Source organism: Dermochelys coriacea, chromosome 7 (assembly GCF_009764565.3).
Source record: "Dermochelys coriacea isolate rDerCor1 chromosome 7, rDerCor1.pri.v4, whole genome shotgun sequence".
NCBI classification, from domain to species: Eukaryota; Metazoa; Chordata; order Testudines; family Dermochelyidae; genus Dermochelys; species Dermochelys coriacea.
The window spans coordinates 71,666,386-71,688,986 of record NC_050074.1 but is presented as its reverse complement, the minus strand read 5'-3'; the positions used below and the strand labels follow the sequence as shown (position 1 = coordinate 71,688,986).

Genomic DNA, 22,601 nt, shown 5'->3' with positions numbered 1-22,601 from the left:
ATGTATGTGGTGCAAAGGCACATTCATCGCTCAGTGTTTGTGCAGTCAAATGCATACAAACAGCAGTTCAAGTTGTACCTTTGAACATTGTAGTCTGGTTATGTGAGAGTAAGAAGCTACCAAGATCCCAATATAACCTGCCCTTCAATCCCTGGTGGACGTTCAGGTATCACTTCATTTTTAGAGATGGCCTGAGCTGCAATTGCTGATCTGATCTAGGGTTTTCCTTTGACATTTAATATAGAGTAAGGGTCAGCCAACTGCAAGGTGCTGAGCATTCTGACCCTGATCCTACAAAGTGTTTAAGCATGAGTTTAAATTGAGTCCCCATTAGGACAGCTCATGTGTTTAAAAGTTAAGCACATGCTTAAGTGCTTTGCAGGATCAGCTTCACTGCTCAGCACCTTGCAGGATCAAGCCCTAAATTTTGATCTAGAGTCAATTACTCCAAAATTCAGGAGTTGATTCAGATCTGTAGGATAAATAGTCCTAAAATTAATTTAATTCTATTCACATGGGTTTTACAGACAGTTGTCCTAAGCTATTGCATGCACTCTCTCTCTCTCTCTCTGATTTGGTATCAATTTATACTAAGATTGCATTCATTTTGCAAAGGTGAAAATGCAAAGGGGAAATCAAACCCCCAAGTGCAATCAGATTTAAAAGAAATAAATAAATAAGCAAAGCAAATGCTAAAGTTTTTGTCAAAATTTATTTGCATATGGCACGTTCTGAGAAAGTTTGGAACTAATAAGAGTAATGAATCCATACATGCCTGAGTAACCAAGGTGAACAGGAGCCGAGTTACTTGGCCAGATCCTCAGCTCTTGATCCAATTCATCGTTGACTTTTCTGAGACACAAAGGAGCCAAAAACTGCCCTAAGAGAGGAGCTTGAGATTCTGTGGGGAATGATTTTCCTTCAGTATCCTATTTCCTAATCAGAAATGAGTAAGGTGGGGTTTTTCTTGGAATATGAATGAAGATTGCACGATTAAAGGGGACTAAAGCTTTCTGAATTTCTCTAACTAGTGCCATATATGTTAGTGTAACCCACTGGTCAGTGTGCATTAGGTATCCTCCTCTGTGCCCAGCCCACAGAGAATACAGGTCTGTAACAGCTCTCAGTTTGAGAATCTGGTCTTCACAGCCTGCAAGTCTCATCAGCTATAAATAAAAAAAAAGCTTTGTAATTGAACTTTAAGAATAAAAGCAGTCTCATTTTGCCATGACTGATAAAATGAAAAGTTGTGGATAAAGCGGTCTGAGTTTTGGATTTTCTGAGAGCATGGCTGTAGGGGCAGAGTTAAGGTATGTTTTTGTACCTTAACTGTGAATTGCAATACTTGCAAATGTTTGGGTTCATAACTTTTGATTTATTAGACTTGTGTCTAATCAGTAAGTCTCAACTATCAAATACTCCCAATGAACAGATCATAATCTCCAGAGTTATCCCCAGAAATCATTCAGTGGATAATTTCCAATACATTCAAAATATAATTTAGAATTCAAGATAACTCATGATCAGCTTGGGCAGTTTGTGACCAGAGAAAGAGGTGAAATTTGTCAGATAAATCATTCTTTGGAAATAATTCATCTAGCTCTAGTTGAGACATATTGGTGAGATGGTGAGTGTAGGGCGTGGGACACTTGCATGCTGCCCATATTGTACTATTCTGTGGGTGGAGGACTTCAATTTGTAATGCTGTTAATCTGACATCTTTCATGAGCATTAAATTCTCTTAGAAATTAAACAGAGAAAAGAAATGGTCAGAAGATGGCTTCTGACCATTTTTCTTAAGTGAAATCATAAAAATGGCTCTCCAGTGTATATAAAAAACCCATATTATTTAATCTGAGTATGCCACATAGGGTTGGGGGTGAAAACATCTTTCCAGCAAATTTTAAGAGGCAGCAGGGAGAAATTAATGATATTTTTTATTCATGCTGAAATCCCAGTTAACTTCAGTGGTCACAGCAAGAAAATGAAATAAGAATGGATAAAACTGCACATAGTGAAGAGGATCACACCATAAAAAGATTTTGTTTATTGTCTGCATTGGGTAAATTTAAACTAATGGCAAGTTGGTTTTGGGTGAAAATAAATGAAAGGGGGAAAAAAAAGGGGGGTCCTGCAACCTGAGTTAACTAAATTACATTGTAAGTGCTACTCACAGCTAGAGTTTCCTTAAATTAAATCACAATGTTGTCTCTCAGCTAGTATTGTCTCTTCCTCTAGCACAAGTCTGGCCCTATACCAGTCCAAATCAGACTCTGATACTTTATAAAGCTTGCAATTGAGCAATTAAATGTCTGCTGGACCCAAGCACTAAGATGGCAAGTTCTTTGAGGCAGGAACTGTCTCTTTCTGTGTGTTCTGGTATATACAGCACAGTGGGGCACCAGTCTTGATTAAGGCTTTTAGCTGTTATTGTAACACAAATAATAGATGATAGTTGCAATAGTTCCTCTGTGTCTTACTTCCTACAAAGAGTGCAGACAGCTATCCGATGAAGTGAGCTGTAGCTCACGAAAGCTTATGCTCAAATAAATTTGTTAGTCTCTAAGGTGCCACAAGTACTCCTTTTCTTTTTGCGAATACAGACTAACACGGCTGCTACTCTGAAAACTGGTGTTACTGAGAGCAAAAATTGAGGCTTCCTCCTGCTCTCAGAAAAGGAAGAGCAAGAATAACTGATCTAGAGAGGGAGTGTCATGTTCATTGGGTTCATAAGGAAAAGTAGCTCTTCACAATGTAAAATGCGCTGCTTGACTACTAGAGTGAATGGGGGAAAGCCTCTTCTACTTTCACAATAATGCATAAACACCTACTGGAGGCACACACTACCGAGGCACTGAGCACCCTGAACTCAGTTTGTCTTTAGAACCTTTTCTTCTCTTATCCTGAAGATCAGAAACAAACATTCACTTTCCTTTCCCTTTCATCCTTCCTTCACACACACACACAGTCCTGCCTAGTTTAAAACATAGGTTGTGTTTATGTTTGAAAATGGGTCCATTAGGATGTTGCAATAAAGTCAGTTTTAAACACAACCCATATACCTAGTCTAGACATATTCCCAAGTGGACTCATTCCAAGAAATGTGAGTTTTGCCTTTTTGAGTCACCCAAGAATTCATATGAAATCATAAGTCACTGGCACGTAAAACAGTTCAAAATAACTGAACCTTCACAGAAATTAATCCTACAATTAATATTCACATTTCAGACTACCACAAAGCTTTAAAAATTATCATTCTTCCAACAGTGGAAGAACTGCCAAACATCATTAAACCATAACAAGCACTAAACTCTCATTTTCCATTTCTTGTTTCAAGCTGTTAATTTCCTTTAAAGTTAAAAGATGCAGTAGTTCTTTGAAGTCCTAGTAGTCATTATTCTTAATACTGCCTACTCTCTTTCCTAAATTACATTTTTATTCATTAAAAGTCAATTAGATATTGCAGTTCCCATTATTGCATTTCCAGCTTATCTGTCCAGTGAATTCCAGATAGTGGAAGCGGTTGGGATATCATGGTGCTCTTTATTTTTGATGGCTTTCCTGTCATCTATTTATCAAGAAAAAAAATCTGTTAAGCAATCGTGAGTTTCAGCAGTTACCATCGTGGGTGTCAATAACTGTTTCCATATCATTTCACATCAGTTCATCCAGTATCACTAAATCTGCAATGAGATGTGGAAATCATGTTTTAAATTATAAAATGTAAAATTAAGCAAACAATGGACTGTTGTTGCAAATGCTTATCATTTTGTAAGGAACATATTATTAATACCTAGATCTTCTATAATGCTTTTCACCCCTCCAAGTGCTTTACAAAGGAGGTCAGTATCATGGGGAAACTGAGGCACAGGAAGGGAAGTGACTTGCCTTTGGTCATCCAGCAGACCTATGGCAGAATTGGGAACTGAACCCAGTACTCCCGATTCCCAGCCAAGGACCCTAACCACAAAGTGCCTTATATTCTTCTTGCTTACATTGTTTTTACATTGAGGACTATGGAGTTGCTCCAGCTTTCCAATGGGGCAAGTAGAACTGGTTGAAAAAATGTGTTTTACTTTTAAAAATTAAGAAAATGCCTTTTGTTTTGATGAAACTGTAAATTTCCCTCACTATTTGCTGAGTGAAAAAGCCATTTTTGTTATATATACATTTCAAATATATGGTTATATATTACTAACAACTTTTGACTAGTTCCAGGCATAAGCGAGAGAAAAAATCAGGCTCACTGATTCTGATAGTTCATATTAGGGTGACCAGATAGCTCATGTGAAAAATCAGAATGGGGATACAGGGTAATAGGCACCTGTATAAAACAAAGACCTGAATATTGGGACTGTCCCTATAAAATTGGGACATCTGGTCACCCTAATTCATATTATTTTTCTTCTTATTAAAAATAATCTCTGGCTGGGAGAGCTACCACAGAAAAAGAACAGAGCTCCACACTGACTTACACTGAATAGAGGAAGAATAATTTTACCTATAAAATTAGGACACATCCAGAGAAAACAACTTGAAATCACTTTCATCTGAGGACTAAAAGAATATTGGTTTCAAATTGTCAATCTTATTTTGATTCCAAGTAGCTGGACCAGCTGAGTTGTCTCCAGATGACCTAATTCCTATATATGTTTAGCTGTAGGAGTTGTTTTATGCCTCTTAAGTAATGGGGAATTAGAATGGTGAGTAACTAAAGAATTGTCATAATACCTGTCTTAAGAACTGGGGATATCCCTCTAAGGCTATTGATGTATGTGCTGAAGAAACAGATGCAAGTCAATGCAGGGTATTATAGATAACCCAAAACAACTAATATAGTATATTAAATAATAATTATTAATGCTGTAAATCAGGTTGGGCCAAAACACTGAGATCAAGTTAGCATTGAAATTAATAAGTAGCCTTACTGAGACTTGAAATCATCAATCTGGAAGTCAGTTTCCACGGCAAGACAAAAGGTGAGATTTTTCCGAGCTCTCTCACCTCTACTGAAAATGGACCTTGGCTGGGCTGGGCTTCAGTCAGTCACTTCAGAGTTAGTTGTCCTTTGTCAGAATCCTCAGTGAAGAGCTACTGAAAAAAATCACAAACCTGGACTGAAGAGTGACAGCCATATTGTCCCCTTCACCACTGCAGGCAAAAGAAATAGAAATCTGTAGGCAGATGTGGACAGAGGGGAGCAGAAGAATGCTACATCACTCTTTCCATCCCATCCCATCGAAGCCCCTTGGTAGGTTCAATCTCCGCAGCGGGGAGAGAGGGGACAGAGGGGATGACAACCCTTCAAAGCATCAGTTCTCCTCCAACCCCATATTAATGGGTGATCTTGGGAATCTTCTGATTTTAGAGGCCAAACATCTGCTTCCATGGAAGTAGTGTGTGTGTGGGGAATAGGAATCCTGCCCCAAAGGACAAAATGGAGGGAAGACTGCAAGTGAAAACTCATGGCGCTTCCAGACCATAAGAGGGCATAGAGAACCATGTTGTCCCTTATGCTTGCTATCATGAACAAAATATGTTGTGTGCTTATGAAAATTATTCACAACCTTATGCAGGCAAATGCATTTATGGCTAAGTGCAACTAGCTGTTCCTTGTAAGTAACCATATTCCTCCGATACATTGGTCTAGTGCCCTGTACGCTATAATATTTCTCCTTTTTTTGGAAGATATTTTTTTAAAATAAGTCTTGTCCATCAAATTAATTAATTGTCCTCTGAATTTAAGCTGGCTTTAGATCTCTTCCACTTATACAGCATTTACTGGGTTTTTTTTTAAACTAAGTCTATCTGCAAACCACCTTTTAATTCCCTAAACATTTTCAAATAGAAGTTAAGAAACAATCACATTTTTCGGAATCTAGCAGTCTTTGAACAGTTCCCTTATGACCTCTCCATGAGTGAATGTGGTAATGTCTCTAACAAGTTGAAGTCACGTCACTTTAATTTCTGGAATACATCTCCTGATTGGATTACAATTCTTTGGAACTGTCAGGGTCTCTAGATGGCTGCTGAATGCTACCTTTATGAGATGTCCTGACAGCACCTCTGTAGGACAGCATGAAATCAGCTGGGTTATCAGTTATTTGATCTGATTTATGGTGAACGATTTACTAGGCTGCATATAACTTAAGTGTGAACCTTCTGGTGGTGGCATCAGTAAAGTTAGTTTCATAAGAAAACATCTCATCCTCTTTTCTATATTTATTATTATTTAAGTGCTGACAATATGCTCGGTATTGTACAATTCACAAAATGAAGACAATCCCTTCCTAGAGAAGCTTACTGCCTGTGGCCCAATAGAGAATGTGACATGTATTCCAAGGATTTTTTTTTTAATTGTGGCGTTTTAATGACATATAGGGGACCAAATGTTGCTAGAGTTCACTAGTGGGGTAAGAAGGAGACCATTTGTATAGCAATAGAGCAAGATTACATACCTCATGCTTGAGTGTGCTAGACTCTGAAACTGGAGGATTTGCTGATGTCAAGCCAGTGCATTACTGGTGTTAGAGCGCTTGGTGTCATGGTCAGGTACCCGTCTCTGCAGCAACGTAATTGTAGCACATGCAAGGTGCAGGCACATCTTGATCCTTCTTAGAGGTGCAGTAAGAGGTATCAAATGTAAATTCCCACTAACAACTCTGACTGCCCTGAAGCATCCTGAGCTGAGGCTCTGGGACCCTCTCTCCAGGACTGGTCCATGTGTGTAACTGATAAGTAACACTTAGAATATACCCAGACTCATTGCCAGTGATCTCTCCTCCACCGGGAAGCTAACCTGCAAGCGCTAGCCATCTGCTGCCACTCTGCAGAGGTGCAAGGTGGGTGTCAGAAGTAGAGAAAACAGTATAATAATCAACCTGAACCTTTGCCAGAACTTGAACCAAACTATTTTTGAGGTTCAAAAATATTTCACTAATGACTTATCCCATTATTTTTAATTACCGTGTTCCCTCATACTTCTTAGATATAGCTGGGACTCATGAGAGAAAGGCTGCATATATCATGACGCTGTTCCCAGGAAGGTCCCAAGCTCCCCAGTCAGCTCTTTATCCACAATGAAGCTTTTGAGATTCACCCATTGTATTACACGTTTAGGCCCTAATCCCGTATGGTCTGACCCCTACCCTCAAGCAGAACTCATTGCGGGAGTGGGTCCTCAATCCCTTTATTCATGTGCTCCAAACCCCCATGAGCACCACCTTTTCACTCATTCCCATCCACAAAGGCCCTGTGTTTTAGTGACTCTCTTGAACAGTTTATGTTAAAATACACATGCCTCCTGTCAGTTTAATGGAGATAATACCTAGGGTTAATTCCAAATCATCAGTATTTTAGTCTAAGTATTTTCCACACCAGGTTCCATTTTGAGGTGTTTGGTAGCATCTCCCAGCCGACAATATTATTCAGCCTCTCATCATAGTGCTCAGGATTATGCCCTGCAGAAGAAGAAGAAGAAGAAGAACAACAAGTGCCCATCTGGGACTTTTGCTCAGTATCTCGCTCTACTCTAAAGATTGTACTCTGGGAGAGTGTAGCCAAAGAAATAGCTTTAAATTCATTGGGGGAGGGGGAGAAGGATTGTATATCGCTGTAAAAAGCCATATTTGCAAGTCAATCTATGTGCCTAGGTTACACACTATTACATTTTGTAATCCCACAGACAACATGGAGCATAAATAGGGGGACGTCCTTCAGCTTATACAGAATTTAGAATGCGTGTGTTCTAGCAAGATCAGCTGTTACCTGAAGCTTTCTAATTTTATTCTGCACAATGACCTTATAGCAGAGGGAACAGGATCCACTCAGATTTCATTTGCAGTACCCTTACAGATTTCATTTGCTTGTAAATTTAGGCAAGCAGCAGATGTACTAGATGCCAACATGTTCCAGGCCACTGCCTATCTGCTATACAATCAATAGCACAGGCTCTAATACAGAAGTATCCATTTTTGCCTGCGTGGCTTTAACCCCCCCAAATATACATTTGTCATTTAAAAAAAATCAATAGACGTGACTTTTCACTGTGTCATGGATACAAACCATGGATTGGACAGGTCATGACATTCTGAGAATCTATTTCACTGTTGCTCATTGGACTCGCTCTTCTTAACATGGTTGGATGAAGGCGGCTGCTATTTAGGTTATGATTTTTAGCTCCCTCTAAAACCATCCCATCCAGCTACATCAATGCCTTGTTTAAGGTGGAGTGAGGAAGGGGGAGAGGAAGACCAAAGGCTGATTTGCACAAAGGGCAGGATAGATTAGCGAAAGGCCTGTGCAGGGACACAACAGAAACCTCCCTATCCCCTTGTACAAGGGCCTCCTCCAATAGCAGTTCCTGCACAAAGAGGCTGCTTGCTTCTGCCCCCCTGTCAAAAAGAGGGCAGGAAGAATCAGAGCTTTAGTCCTGCCCCTCTACATCACTGTGGGCTGGTTCACTGCAGAAGGCAGCCAGCAAATGGCTGGGCCTGATTGCAGGGGTACTCTGTGCAGAGTTAGCAAAGGGGTGGTGCCTGCCTGCATCCCAATCTCTTCAGTGTTCCTCAGGAGTCATGTGGCTTCACATGTCCCCTCTGCAGGGCAATGGGATACATGCTGTGATCTAGCACATATGGGTTGAGTTCTTAAAGGAAAACAGCCGAAACACTCACACAGAAGGTAATTCTAATTTGGATTAAGACCCCCACTCTTCCCAAAAGGCACCTTAAACTAGTCTGCAAACCTGATTGTTCAAAGATTTTTATAGATTGGTTTCTCCCTCTTTTCCCTTTCTGGAACTATAGGATCAAATGTAATGTAGATTTGGTGGCACCAGAGCTGCCACAAGAATGGTTGTGAGGCAAGCTTGGTCAAACTTGGCAAGAAAGTTCTGCTTCCTCCTAGGCGGTCTTGTGAAGCAATGCTATTCTTAAAATCAGTGACACAACCTTGATGTGGAGGGATTAGATGGAGAGAGAAATATGACTGTGTCACAGCTAATCAGCAATGATAGATTTAAACCATGTGTAGATCTTCAGCAACAATTTGGCTTACCTGCTCAAGAGCAATGAAATATCTCCAATTAAATCATTTGCTTACTAATGTATTTGGAACAGATGCATTGGGAGCTCCAGAACCCATAGAACTTTTATTTTTTGGAGAAAACTTAGTGGACTGACTTAGCCAGCAATTACGATCTTCTGGCACAAAGATTGATAATTTGAGAGTTGATTGGAATAGAGATGTAGATACACAACTATCGCTGACCTAATGTAATTCAATTGTATTTAATGTTTAAAAAAAAGTCAGCTATAGATCTAAGGTTAGCATTTATTCAGCAACACACACTTTATCAAATATACTGCTATCCACAGAGGCTAATGGTAGTGGGCCTCATAAATGCTCAGCACTGTTGGAAATGTAAATCCCTTGGTGCTACATTAGCTTATACATTTTGAGAGTGCCTCCGTATCAAGAATTTCTTGTATGAGGTTGTTGAAAAAGACCAAATGTGATATTGGACGCTAAGTTGGAACCTTTCCCCTTAAGTTTCGTTCTTGGATATATTCCCAATACCTGAAGGTACCTGGTAATAAGGCGGCATAAAACCACCTCTGTTATACATTGATCCAGGCTTAAACAGATTGGCCTTATTCATGATCTATAAATTCTAGCCTTAGGTCTTCATGATCTGAGATTGCTAATTATATAATTCTATTAATCTCTGTGCTGGTTCTTGTCATTTGGACAAACCACAATTAGAATAAAACTGTCTAACTCATTTTACTTGTGCATAATCTTACTGTAGATATAATCTTAGGCTCTAAAGGTGACTGCATTACTGATCCCCTCTCACTTTCCTTCTCCATTCAGAATCTAGTAATGATCGCAAATCCAACCCCCCTGTCCAAAAAACAAAAAAAAAGACAAAACCACAACAAAACCTTCACTAAATGTGTATCCAGAGTACCTGTAAATTATGAAAGGGAAAGAAAATAGTTTTTGAGAACAGAATTTGGCTGTTTAGCTTTAGGGACTCTTTTTTTCCTATTTCAGCATTTTAAAAACAAGCTAGAGTCCTGCACAAGTCATTTAAAAATATATTGTCCCCCAGTTAATCAATCAATGGTATGATTTTATGGTGTCAAATGTTAAACCACTTGGCAATAAAGATATATATACTGGACTTACTTGCTCAAGAGCAAAGAAATATCTCCAATTAAATAATTTGCTTCATGGGAACAAATGCTTCATGCACTATCCCCAATGGGAATAGTACCTGAAGAGAAGCCTTTCACAACACAAAAGGGTGATCCCAGCCAGCCGATTCCCCCTCCAACCCCAGTGCTCAGAGGTGAAGGGAATAAGAGAAGCTGCAGGTTCTTTTGCTAACCTGATATACTTCAGTCAGAGATTATAAATAAGAAATGAATACTATTCCATAGATGTATTCTCTGACAAATATTTTACCATTAACTTTTGTGGTAAATGTAAATACATACATTTCTAACATACATCTAGTATAGTGATTCTCCATTTTGCCTCAGTGAACTTCCTCGTCATCCGCACATTATATAGGCCAAATCCTACGAAAATAGGCGTTTTGCCAGTAAATACTGAGCAAGAGTCCTCAGCTTTGACCCAGTATTTAGAGCAACAACATCACAGATGAAGGGTATTGGCAGTATCCTCCTCCTCCTCATTTTGCAGATGGGGAACAGAGGTGCAGAAAAATTAAGATCACAGGCAATTTGTGCATGGTGTTAATATTGATAGACACTGCCTTGTGCCAAGTTCCAGTCTGCGGAGTCCTTGGACCTCAGGGCTTCCATCTCTTGCTACCTCCCTTATACTTCCAAAAGATTCTAAGTCCTCCAGAGGCAACCTGATCGCTCTTCTGGCAGAGTGTTGTTGCTCCCTTCAAATCCCAAGCGTCTCTCCCCCTTCCTTCTTTTCCTGTTTTATGGCACAGTAGCCTCAGCTTGTGAGGCTGTGACCATCACTTATTGCAATTCTTGCATAATCAAAATCCAGATCCCCTCACCCCACCCCATATCCCTAAAATAAAAGAACAGTAATGCTTTTTAAATGCTACCCCACTTTTCTGGTGCTCTCATCAATCCTTTCAGATTATTTCTTTCATCTTGCGGTGTCTAAGCTCAAAGAATTTAATCTTTCTGTAGAATTCTCTGCATTGTCATAGCAGATGCTCAACTGTTTCTTTAACTTTGCATGTTTCATAGTAGCAGCCATGTTAGTCTGTATTCGCAAAAAGAAAAGGAGTACCCGTGGCACCTTAGAGACTAACAAATTTATTAGAGCATAAGCTTTCGTGAGCTACAGCTCACTTCATCGGATGCATTTGGTGGAAAAAACAGAGGGGAGATTGATATACACACACAGAGAACATGAAACAATGGGTTTATCATACACACGGTAAGGAGAGTGATCACTTAAGATAAGCTACCACCAGCAGCGGGGGGGGGGGGAGGAGGAGGAAAACCTTTCATGGAGACAAGCAAGGTAGGCTAATTCCAGCAGTTAACAAGAACATCTGAGGAACAGTGGGGGGTGGGGTGGAGGGGAGAAATACCATGGGGAAATAGTTTTACTTTGTGTAATGACTCATCCATTCCCAGTCTCTATTCAAGCCTAAGTTAATTGTATCCAGTTTGCAAATTAATTCCAATTCAGCAGTCTCTCGTTGGAGTCTGTTTCTGAAGCTTTTTTGTTGAAGGATAGCCACTCTTAGGTCTGTAATCAAGTGACCAGAGAGATTGAAGTGTTCTCCAACTGGTTTTTGAATGTTATAATTCTGGACGTCTGATTTGTGTCCATTCATTCTTTTACGTAGAGACTGCCCAGTTTGGCCAATGTACATGGCAGAGGGGCATTGCTGGCACATGATGGCATATATCACATTGGTGGATGCGCAGGTGAATGAGCCTCTGATAGTGTGGCTGATGTGATTAGGCCCTATGATGGTATCCCCTGAATAGATATGTCGACAGAGTTGGCAACGGGCTTTGTTGCAAGGATAGGTTCCTGGGTTAGTGGTTCTCTTGTGTGGTTGCTGGTGAGTATTTATTTGCTTCAGATTGGGGGGCTGTCTGTAAGCAAGGACTGCCTGTCTCCCAAGATCTGTGAGAGTGATGGGTCGTCCTTCAGGATAAGTTGTAGATCCTTGATGATGTGTTGGAAAGGTTTTAGTTGGGGGCTGAAGGTGATGGCTAGTGGCGTTCTGTTATTTTCTTTGTTGGGCCTGTCCTGTAGTAGGTGACTTCTGGGTACTCTTCTGGCTCTGTCAATCTGTTTCTTCACTTCAGCAGGTGGGTATTGTAGTTGTAGGAATGCATGATAGAGATCTTGTAGGTGTTTGTCTCTGTCTGAGGGGTTGGAGCAAATGCGGTTATATTGTAGAGCTTGGCTGTAGACAATGGATCGAGTGTTATGATCTGGATGAAAGCTAGAGGCATGTAGGTAGGAATAGCGGTCAGTAGGTTTCCGATATAGGGTGGTGTTTATGTGACCATCGCTTATTAGCACCGTAGTGTCCAGGAAGTGGATCTCTTGTGTGGACTGGTCCAGGCTGAGGTTGATGGTGGGATGGAAATTGTTGAAATCCTGGTGGATTCCTCAAGGGCTTCTTTTCCATGGGTCCAGATGATGAAGATGTCATCAATGTAGCGCAAGTAGAGCAGGGGCATTAGGGGACGAGAGCTGAGGAAGCGTTGTTCTAAGTCAGCCATAAAAATGTTGGCATACTGTGGGGCCATGCGGGTACCCATCGCAGTGCCGCTGATTTGAAGGTATACATTGTCCCCAAATGTGAAATAGTTATGGGTGAGGACAAAGTCACAAAGTTCAGCCACCAGGTTAGCCGTGACATTATCGGGGATACTGTTCCTGACGGCTTGTAGTCCATCTTTGTGTGGAATGTTGGTGTAGAGGGCTTCTACATCCATAGTGGCTAGGATGGTGTTTTTAGGAAGATCACCAGTGGACTGTAGTTTCCTCAGGAAGTCAGTGGTGTCTCGAAGATAGCTGGGAGTGCTGGTAATGTAGGGCCTGAGGAGGGAGTCTACATAGCCAGACAATCCTGCTGTCAGGGTGCCAATGCCTGAGATGATGGGGCGTCCAGGATTTCCAGGTTTATGGATCTTGGGTAGCAGATAGAATACCCCAGGTCGGGGTTCTAGGGGTGTGTCTGTGCGGATTTGTTCTTGTGCTTTTTCAGGGAGTTTCTTGAGCAAATGCTGTAGTTTCTTTTGGTAACTCTCAGTGGGATCAGAGGGTAATGGCTTGTAGAAAGTGGTGTTGGAGAGCTGCCTAGTAGCCTCTTGTTCATACTCCGACCTATTCATGATGACGACAGCACCTCCTTCGTCAGCCTTTTTGATTCTCCCCCACACCCCACCCCCCACTGTTCCTCAGTTATTCTTGTTCACTGCTGGAATTAGCCTACCTTGCTTGTCACCATGAAAGGTTTTCCTCCTTTCCCGCCCCTGCTGCTGGTGATGGCTTATCTTAAGTGATCACTCTCCTTACAGTGTGTATGATAAACCCATTGTTTCATGTTCTCTGTGTGTGTATATCACTCTCCCCTCTGTTTTTTTCCACCAAATGCATCCGATGAAGTGAGCTGTAGCTCACGAAAGCTTATGCTCTAATAAATTTGTTCGTCTCTAAGGTGCCACAAGTACTCCTTTTCTTTTAACTTTGCATGTTTCACATAACCCATCTTTGTGTGCATTTAGTAGATATAAATTACCATTCAGGGCACAGTAACCTGTTGGCATTCTAAATATAGTTCACTTCTTCACTGATAGCTGTGAAGTATAACATAATCCTCAGGTTTAGGACATATTTCATAGAAACTTTGTCCTTTTTTGTCTTAGTCCATATTTCTTGACATTCCTTCTTAAGGGCTCTCAATTTTTTTTTTTTTTGGAGTCTTGCATACTCAGTGATCTTTATTTCAACCTCCTAATTTTTAGGGCTTTTTTTGCTGCTATATCTGTCATTTCATTGCTAGGTCTCTTGACATGTGCCAGAATCCACGGCATTACTGTATGTATACCTAATAGTACTATCTCCATAGTTAAGAGCAATATTTCATTTGACTACATCATTCCTGCTTTTCGAGGATCCCTTTCTAATCACAATTGTACCCAATAAAGAGTCTGATACTTTATAGCAGCTTTTAGAGTAGCAGCCATGTTAGTCTGTATTCGCAAAAAGAAAAGGAGTACTTGTGGCACCTTAGAGACTAACAAATTTATTAGAGCATAAGCTTTCGTGAGCTACAGCTCACTTCATCGGATGCATTTGGTGGAAAAAACAGAGGAGAGATTTACACACACACACACACACACACACACACACACAGAACATGAAACAATGGGTTTATCATACACACTGTAAGGAGAGTGATAAACCCATTGTTTCATGTTCTCTGTGTGTGTGTGTGTGTGTGTGTGTGTGTGTGTGTGTGTGTGTGTGTGTGTGTGTGTGTATATATATATATATATATATATATATAAAAATCTCTCCTCTGTTTTTTCCACCAAATGCATCCGATGAAGTAAGCTGTAGCTCACGAAAGCTTATGCTTTAATAAATTTGTTAATCTCTAAGGTGCCACAAGTACTCCTTTTCTTTTATAGCAGCTGTAGTTGGACATCCCTTATCCAGGTCAGTGGCAACAGTGTGCCCACCAATTTGGCTGTCATACTGGCCACAAAATTGGTTAGTCTCAGACATTTTAATTCCAAATTAAGTGATACAAAAGGCCATTCCCACACTATCTTTAGATCCATCAGTATGGATTTGGTGATACTGACCCCATTTGCCATGCATAAACTCATGTTATTTGTCACATTTGACAGTATTGCTCTTCCCTTTGTTTTAGTCTATATTTCCAAATCCACAACTGGGGAGACAACCATTCAACTATAGCTTGATTTCTCATGACTAGAGATTTTAATCTCTTCCAGTCCTTTTTCACTAACATCTCTTTTACCCACCTGTTGACCATGTTAATATGTAGGAGTTTCTGACCTCCAGTTACATCTTGTCCACTTAATTCCCAACAGTCCTTGTATATTTGTTTAGCCTTTTGGGCTAAGATTAATAGAAATAGTGAAGAAAAAAAAGAGTACTAATTTAATCCTTAAATTTATAAGCGTCTCTCTGGTAGCTAACTGCTTCACACACAATAGTGTCCTAATACTTACACCACTCGTGATCCACAAAGCTTGGGCTTAGTTCGGCTCTCATTTTTTAAGTGTTGGTTTAGAAGCTGAATTGAAGGTTAGCATAATCTATAGCTGGTCTTATTGGTGCCCTATACAATATCATCAGCATGTTCTTATCTGCACCCCTATTGTTCCCACCAATACTTTTAAGCATATTTACCCTATCTTTACATTTAGACTTGATATCACGTATAGGACCTTTCCAAGCTAGTTTGTTATTGAACATAACTCTTAAGAGTGCAAAATATGTTGAACTACTTGAACTTTCTCTGTATAGAGATATAGGGTCCATTCTTCCTCAATCTTCCTTTTCGTGAAGATCATTCCCTTTGTTTTAGCAAGTGAGAACTTAAAACCCCAAGTATTTCTGCATTCTGAAATTCCTGAGTGCCTCACTGGTTCTTTCCACAACTATCTTAAGTTTTTTTTGTTTGGCCCATACAGTATGGTCACCTGCAAATGGGGATAATACCTAGTCCTGCCTGTACACTCTCTGCGAGTTCATTAATCATGGTGTCAAACACTGAAGGGCTGATAACACTCCCCTGTGGAGTGCCATTAGTAAGTTTATAACTATTCAACAAAGCCATCCCCACCTTGACTTGTTTGATTTGAAGTCTCTCACCCACAAGAGCATTCTTCCTCTTATTCCAGTAGAAGCTAGTTTATGCAGCAAGCCTTTCTTCCATCGCATGTCATATGCATTTTCAGTGCCCCAAAAGACAGCTATCATAAACTCTCTTCCTCATACTTTTTGGTGATTATATTGCAAGATTAGAAATGGAATTAATGGTACATTTTCCTCTTGAAAGAGTTGGTATGGTGCATGCCCCTCTCTCACATTATTATATATTTTCCATTCCATGCATCTGATGAAGTGGGTTTTAGCCCACGAAAGCTTATGCCCAAATAAATGTTAGTCTTCAAGGTGCCAAAAGTACTTCTCGTTCTATTTTGTACAGTTTGTAATTTCATTTTTCCCAGGTATGTTACTAATTTCATTTATCACTCTTTCCATAATTTTGCCCACACACAGTGTGTGGGCAATAGGTCTACATGCATCAGGCCTTGTGTATAATTAGTCAGGTTTTCTTATTATAACCACTGCTTGCTTCCCTTCTTCCAGTAGTATTCCTTTCCCCCATATATTATATAATGTCAATAAAACCCTTAAACTCCCTTCTGGCAGGTGCTTAATCAATGTATTACATATGCTGTCTTTACATGGGACTGTATTTGTGTCTATAGCTTTTGGAATTCCTTTCTGCTGAAATTTTCATTCAGTACATCTATATATTTTACCTGGCCATTTAGGAGCTCACAGTTTTCTTCAGCAAACATTTTTTTGTTCACAAAACTCTTTACTTTGATTTGTATCACTACCAACTTTTTGGAACTCTTTTGCTAAAATATCTGCTTTTCCTTAAATTAGAACTTTCAACTTGATCATTTACTATAAGACTACATATAAATTTGTATGTGCTCCATATTCTATTAATTCTTTTAGCTTGTTTATGAATCTCTGAAACTTTGGAATCTTTAAAAAGAACAGGAGTACCTATGGCACCTTAGAGACTAAAATTTATTTGAGCATAAGCTTTCGTGAGCTACAGCTCACTTCATCAGATCCTGTAGCTCACAAAAGCTTATGCTCAAATAAATTTGTTAGTCTCTAAGGTACCACAAGTACTCCTGTTCTTTTTGCAGATACAGACTAACGTGGCTGCTACTCTGAAATTTGGAATCTTTGTTCATTTTCCCCACAATCTTTCTCCATCTTTCTTTTTTTGGCCTTTTTAAATAAGACTTTGGGCCACTACTTTACTTCTTGTATACTTCATTAAGTCCTTGATATTCATTGTACTTTTGCTTGTTTATATCCCTTCTTGCTTTCTTTAATTGCTGCTTTACAATCTTCATTCCATCAGGGAACCAGATTTCTGAGATTGGGGCAATTCAGTAGCTTACATATAGCTTAGTTGGCTGCTACTACAACTTTCTCTCTCTATCGTGAAATTCCTCGAAGTTATCACATACAATTGGTACTTAGATACTTATTGTACTTACTCCTAAAGAGTCCCCAATTTGCTTTTCTAAGTTTCCAGATACCGATTCCTTCAGTGTTTTCAACATTACATTAGCCTTGATAAGTAAGTAGCATAGGGAAGCGATCACTTCCTGTGCCATCTTCTTTATAGATTTCCCAGCTATATATATTTGCTATATTGCTTGTTGCAATTCCCAGATCTAAACATGAAAACATTCCATCCACCAAATTAAAACTTCATAGGTGGTCCAGTATTTAGCAATACCAGATAGTGCATGTCAATGAACTGTTCCAGGCATTTGCCATTATAATCAGTTTTCCTGTGTCCCCACAATTCATTATGGATATTACTGTCTCCACAAACATATGGGCCTTTAACACTCTTAACTCTTCCAATTCTAGATTCTAGAGTTTTGTTTACATGGATTGTAACATTATGAATTGTATAAAGGTATTATTCTGTATGGGAATCTCAACAGTGTTGTACTCAAAACTTAAGTTCTGTTTAGCTATTTTGATGGAACTAAGCCATTCCTTTATAAATATACAGCCCCCTTTCTCCTCTTGTTATTTTTCTGTCAGGTCCAATTATTTCACATCATGGAAGTCTGAACTAAAGTTTTCTTACTACCCATGTTTCTTGTAAACATATGTCAGCATAGTTTTCCATTTCAAAAACGGTTCTCTTTAATATCAGATCATGTATTGTCAAACCATGCATGTTCCAGCAAAAAAATTGTTAGAAACATGAACCCAATTACCTTCAATTAAAATGGTTGAATGCAGTCTATTCAGAGACTGCCTATATGCATTTTGCCATTTTTGTTCCAATTTTTATTCTTTCAGATTTCTTGCCTGTCTGTAAAGTGCAATGAATCACTTCAGTCGTAAATGCTACACATTTCTCTTTGCCTTCAAGCAGTACATCTTCTGTTCTCCTTTATATAACCTTTCCTGCCCTGAACTGCATTTTGTTACATCAGTAGCTTTCCCCCCCTCACTGATGTTTTCCTCCTTCTCCACTTTCTAGTGTGAATATCTTTTGATAGCTTCTACATAGGATATTTTATGGATAGTTTTAGTTTTCAGCATCTCTCCAGCTCATTCTGCCATCCTGCACCTTTTGCATGCAGCACTTTGCTTAGCCCCACACTTTGTGCATTGCTGTTCTGTTCGTTCCATACAGCTCTCTTGTAAGTGTTGGTAGTGAAGTGAGACTCACCAGTGCGGCGCCTCCTGCTGGTCATCCAAGAGATTAGCTCAACTCCAGCTTTGGAGCCCCCTCTGCTAGCCAATGTCCTGCCTGCCTTAGCCCCCCGTGTCCCTCCTGGACCCCAGTACCCCTTTACCTTGGGGAGTTGCCCCTTGCCAGTGCTCCCACACTCTAGGTCTCCCCTCCCAGGGGAACCCCCACTCTCTAACCCCACCTTGCCTCAGTGGCTGCTGCCAGTCATCATCTAGCCCTTCTCACTGGGGCAAACTGCAGTCTGTAATGGCCACTCATCACTGGCAAGGGGGTAGGACCTGCTGCCTTTACCTATCCCCAGGCTGCCCCTCTGCAGCCCCAGTACTTTTGGAGGCCTTCAACAAGGCCTGCAGCCTGGGGGTTTACCAGTCTGGAGCTCCCCAGCTCCCTTTGCCCTTCCCCAGCACTGCTCCACTTCAGGTACCTTCCTCTGAGTAGCTAGCTCTTCTCTCTGCAGAGCTAAAGTGAGACTCCTCTAGCTTCTGCCCATAACCCTCTTATCAGAGCCAGCTGGGACCTGATTGAACTGGCCACAGCTGTAGCTGCTTTCTCAATCAGCTTAGCTTGGCTGCTTTTAACCCCTGCCTAGCGGAGTAGGGCAGCTGCCGCACTACCGTGTTCTCCTCCACATTTACCACCCCTCATTTTGCCCTTACAGACAGCCGCCATGTGCCCGACCCTTTGACATTTATAACAAAAGGGCCAGGATATATGGTTTAACCCAGAAGAGCTGATATTCTATTTTGTTGCACTTCTGAATGTGACTCAGAGAGCCATGGATAGTTTGTGTTTGCCTCCACTTTTGTTAATCAGGTTTCAGAGTAGCAGCCATGTTAGTCTGGGTATTCGCAAAAAGAAAAGAGTACTTGTGGCACCTTAGAGACTAACAAATTTATTAGAGCATAAGCTTTCGTGAGCTACAGCTAAGTGAGCTGTAGCTCACGAAAGCTTATGCTCTAATAAATTTGTTAGTCTCTAAGGTGCCACAAGTACTCTTTTCTTTTTGTTAATCAGTCACTTAAACAGTACTCAGTCTTCACCTTTTTAATTTAATCCTCAATCATGCTTACTGGGACCCCATAATATACCCCTCTTGCTTTTTGTCATATATTTAGATAGCTGGCAAGTTACTTTTATTCTCCCTCAAAGAGAAGCTTTAAGAAATTTCTCAGGCTGTTCCTTGTTTGTCAATGCTACTAATATATCTACACCCTGCATTCTTTTAGCTCTTAATACATCTCTGATACTTCACTTAATCCATTTTGCTGTTTTCAATGGATTAAACGTCTGCAATCTTTACATCTTCAGCTAGTGATCTGACAATTATAAGCTGCCATTCCTTTCCCATTCCTGTCTGCTCTCTCTTCTTCAGATAGAAATTTCAGTTCTTTTTCCTTTGTCCTAAACTGAAGCCATTCCTCATCCCTTACTTCTTCTCCCTCATTTTCCAGCATAACTTCCAGTCCCTCTCTCTCAGCCTGTCATTCCAGCTCTGCTCAGTCCACCCAGCCACTTCTCTATTCCAGTCTGCTCAGCCAGCTTAAGGGAGCCCTACCCCCTTCTCCCTCTTTATACTTGGGCTTGTCCTCATTAGCTACAGCAGCTGCGGGTGTCTCACCATGACTGACATTTCTTACAGGTGTGCTTTGTAGACCCCATCACACTGGGCCTGGAATTGAATCTAGATTTCCTGAGTTCCATAGAATGGTGCCTTACCTTCTTTGAACAGTGCCAGCTTATCTGATCCCTGTTGGTTTGGAGGAACTTGGTCCCCCACCCACAGGGGGACTCATCTATGAAAAATGGCAGTGGCCTCCCCCTCAGCAGAAGGGAGTGGCCACACAAATACCAAGATAAACTAAATGGCTTGGAAGAAATAAAGAAAAAACAGCAGTGGGATGAGTTTAAAGGCTCAAAAGGCGGGATCTAGGATAGGGGCACTTGGTAGAGAACTCGAGACCCCCTGCCTTGAGAAAGTGTCAAGGGAGTCAGTGAATGCTACTCACAGTGGACTAAACATAAAAGGGTGATGGGTAGGCCACATTGTCACAGACAGATCCCCTCCCTGCATCCAACTTCTCCCTCTGGGACTGATGTGAGGGATGCCAGCTTGACAATCCAAGAGACTGAAAGCTTCTCTTTATCCACAGCCTGATGTAATGAAAATTTCTGTGCACTGTCCTCTGTAAGGTGCTTCAACCTTAACCTTAGAAAGTCCACAGTCTCCACGTATTTTCAATAGCCTCTCTGCTGAGACTCCTAAAGATGCTAATTAGTGCTACCTATGATGCTGACTTTTGGAGATATAGATACTTGTCCACTAGGAATGGGAGTGAGACCATCACCTCATTTCACATAAGCAGCTGAACAGCCAGGAACCGGTTTTAACTTTTCTGATTCATGAGCTGGATTTGAACCAGTGACATGAAGGTGAAAAGTTCCATATTCCATGTCTATTTCTCTGAGCTCTCCATTTGCTCACAGTCAATATTTTATATTTCCTGGGTTGTGGAGTCCATGCAGTATTTAGTATATGTCCACATTGCTTTGCGATCATAATGCATTACATGCTTCTGCAGAAATAATGTAAACCTTTACCATACAAAAGATCTAATACAGTGCTTGTAAAATGCTTTTTTCGGCTTTTTTATGGCATAAAAACATTACCCTGATATAATCATTCATAAAAATAACATACCCTATTGTAGACAGGCTAATTTATATATGCTGCACCTCATCTGAAACAATAGGTGCAGTCTAAATCTGTGGGAATGCTATAAGTAAAACCGTCACCCCAAAATTGGTAGGTCATTTCTTGACATTTTGTTTAAATTTCCTTCCAAGAAAAGAAATTTATGGGTCACAATATCATCAGTTTCAGCTTGTAGAATAGAACACTAACTACAATAATAGCACTCACTACCTGGCCTGCCCCTGCTCCCATTTCAGTTAATAGGAGTTCTGCCATTGACTTCAAATAGGAGCAGAGTCAGCAGCATAGATTTTGAGAAGAAAAATCTCCCTCCAGAGACAGTTTCATGATACTGTAATTACCCCCACTCCTTTTATGGTCAAGTCCATTGTTAGCCATGGACAGAAAAGTATATTTAACAGTAGGATTAGTCAAAGCTTTTCTGCTGGACTTGTTTTTCAATGGGTTTTTGATGAAATGCATTTTTTCATGAAAAAATCTACTTAAAATTTTTTTAGCCAAATATTTTTCAATAAATCCCAAAATTCTCAGCATAGGATTTTTCTACAAAACCTTTCACCCCCTTCACTTTCTGAGCAGCTCTATTTAACAATTTTACTTAGCAAAATTAAAGTAGACAGGGTATAAATGGGTAGGTCATTATGTTGGCATGGAAACTTTCCTGAAGTGTTGCTGATGGTAAAGTTTGTTTTTTAACCACAGTATTTATCTTTTATTTAACAACTCTCTACACACACACACCCCCATTCAACCCCCCCTCCCCCGCCACACCATGCACAGATGCGTTCCTCCAGTAGCTGGAGTGGAACTATGCAGATTCGTGCTAGCTCACGATTTGGCCCACAATAAAAATGTAAAAAGACATTGTCCAAAGGTATCACCGGGCCCAGAAAAGACATATAGTAACTTCAGGGCTGGGTTCCCCTGCTAGATGAGCTCTTCCATGGTTCACATTCCTTCTTTATGCGTGTTAACATGGCACAGCAGACTTCCAGTGTCAAAGCACATGAGGAGAGAATGATCTGTAGAAGACCTACACTCAGCTGACCCCTGATGTCACAGTACATCTTGAGGGTCCAGCCAGGGAACTAGCTTGTAAGTAGGAAAGATGAGTGCCCATGATACACCACAATCTCCCCTCTTGATGAAGGAAGACCATGTGCCATGGCAGTCTCATGGCTGCGGTGCATCATGGAAGCACCCAAATTCCATTAAAAAGGGAGTGAGAAGAGATAGATGAGGCCAAACAGAGTTTAGGAGGGAGAAGGTGCGACTGAAAAACAAATATAGGTCTTGTCTTGTTGCAGGAGCATTTGGTATCTGAGGGTGAACCAT

The 22,601-nt window shown here is 40.5% G+C and overlaps 1 long non-coding RNA gene across 2 annotated transcripts; it reads right to left on the bottom strand.

Moving 5' to 3' along the window:
- Positions 1–585: 585 nt before the first annotated feature.
- LOC122460920 lies at positions 586–19,018 on the bottom strand. 2 transcript variants are annotated; one of them, XR_006282538.1, is made up of 3 exons: positions 18,978–19,018; positions 4,929–5,151; positions 586–3,568 (listed from the first exon to the last, which is right to left on the bottom strand). It is a non-coding gene; the product is annotated as an uncharacterized LOC122460920 (long non-coding RNA). The 2 variants fall into 2 exon arrangements; XR_006282539.1 differs by having other exon boundaries at positions 4,929–5,094.
- Positions 19,019–22,601: the final 3,583 nt, after the last annotated feature.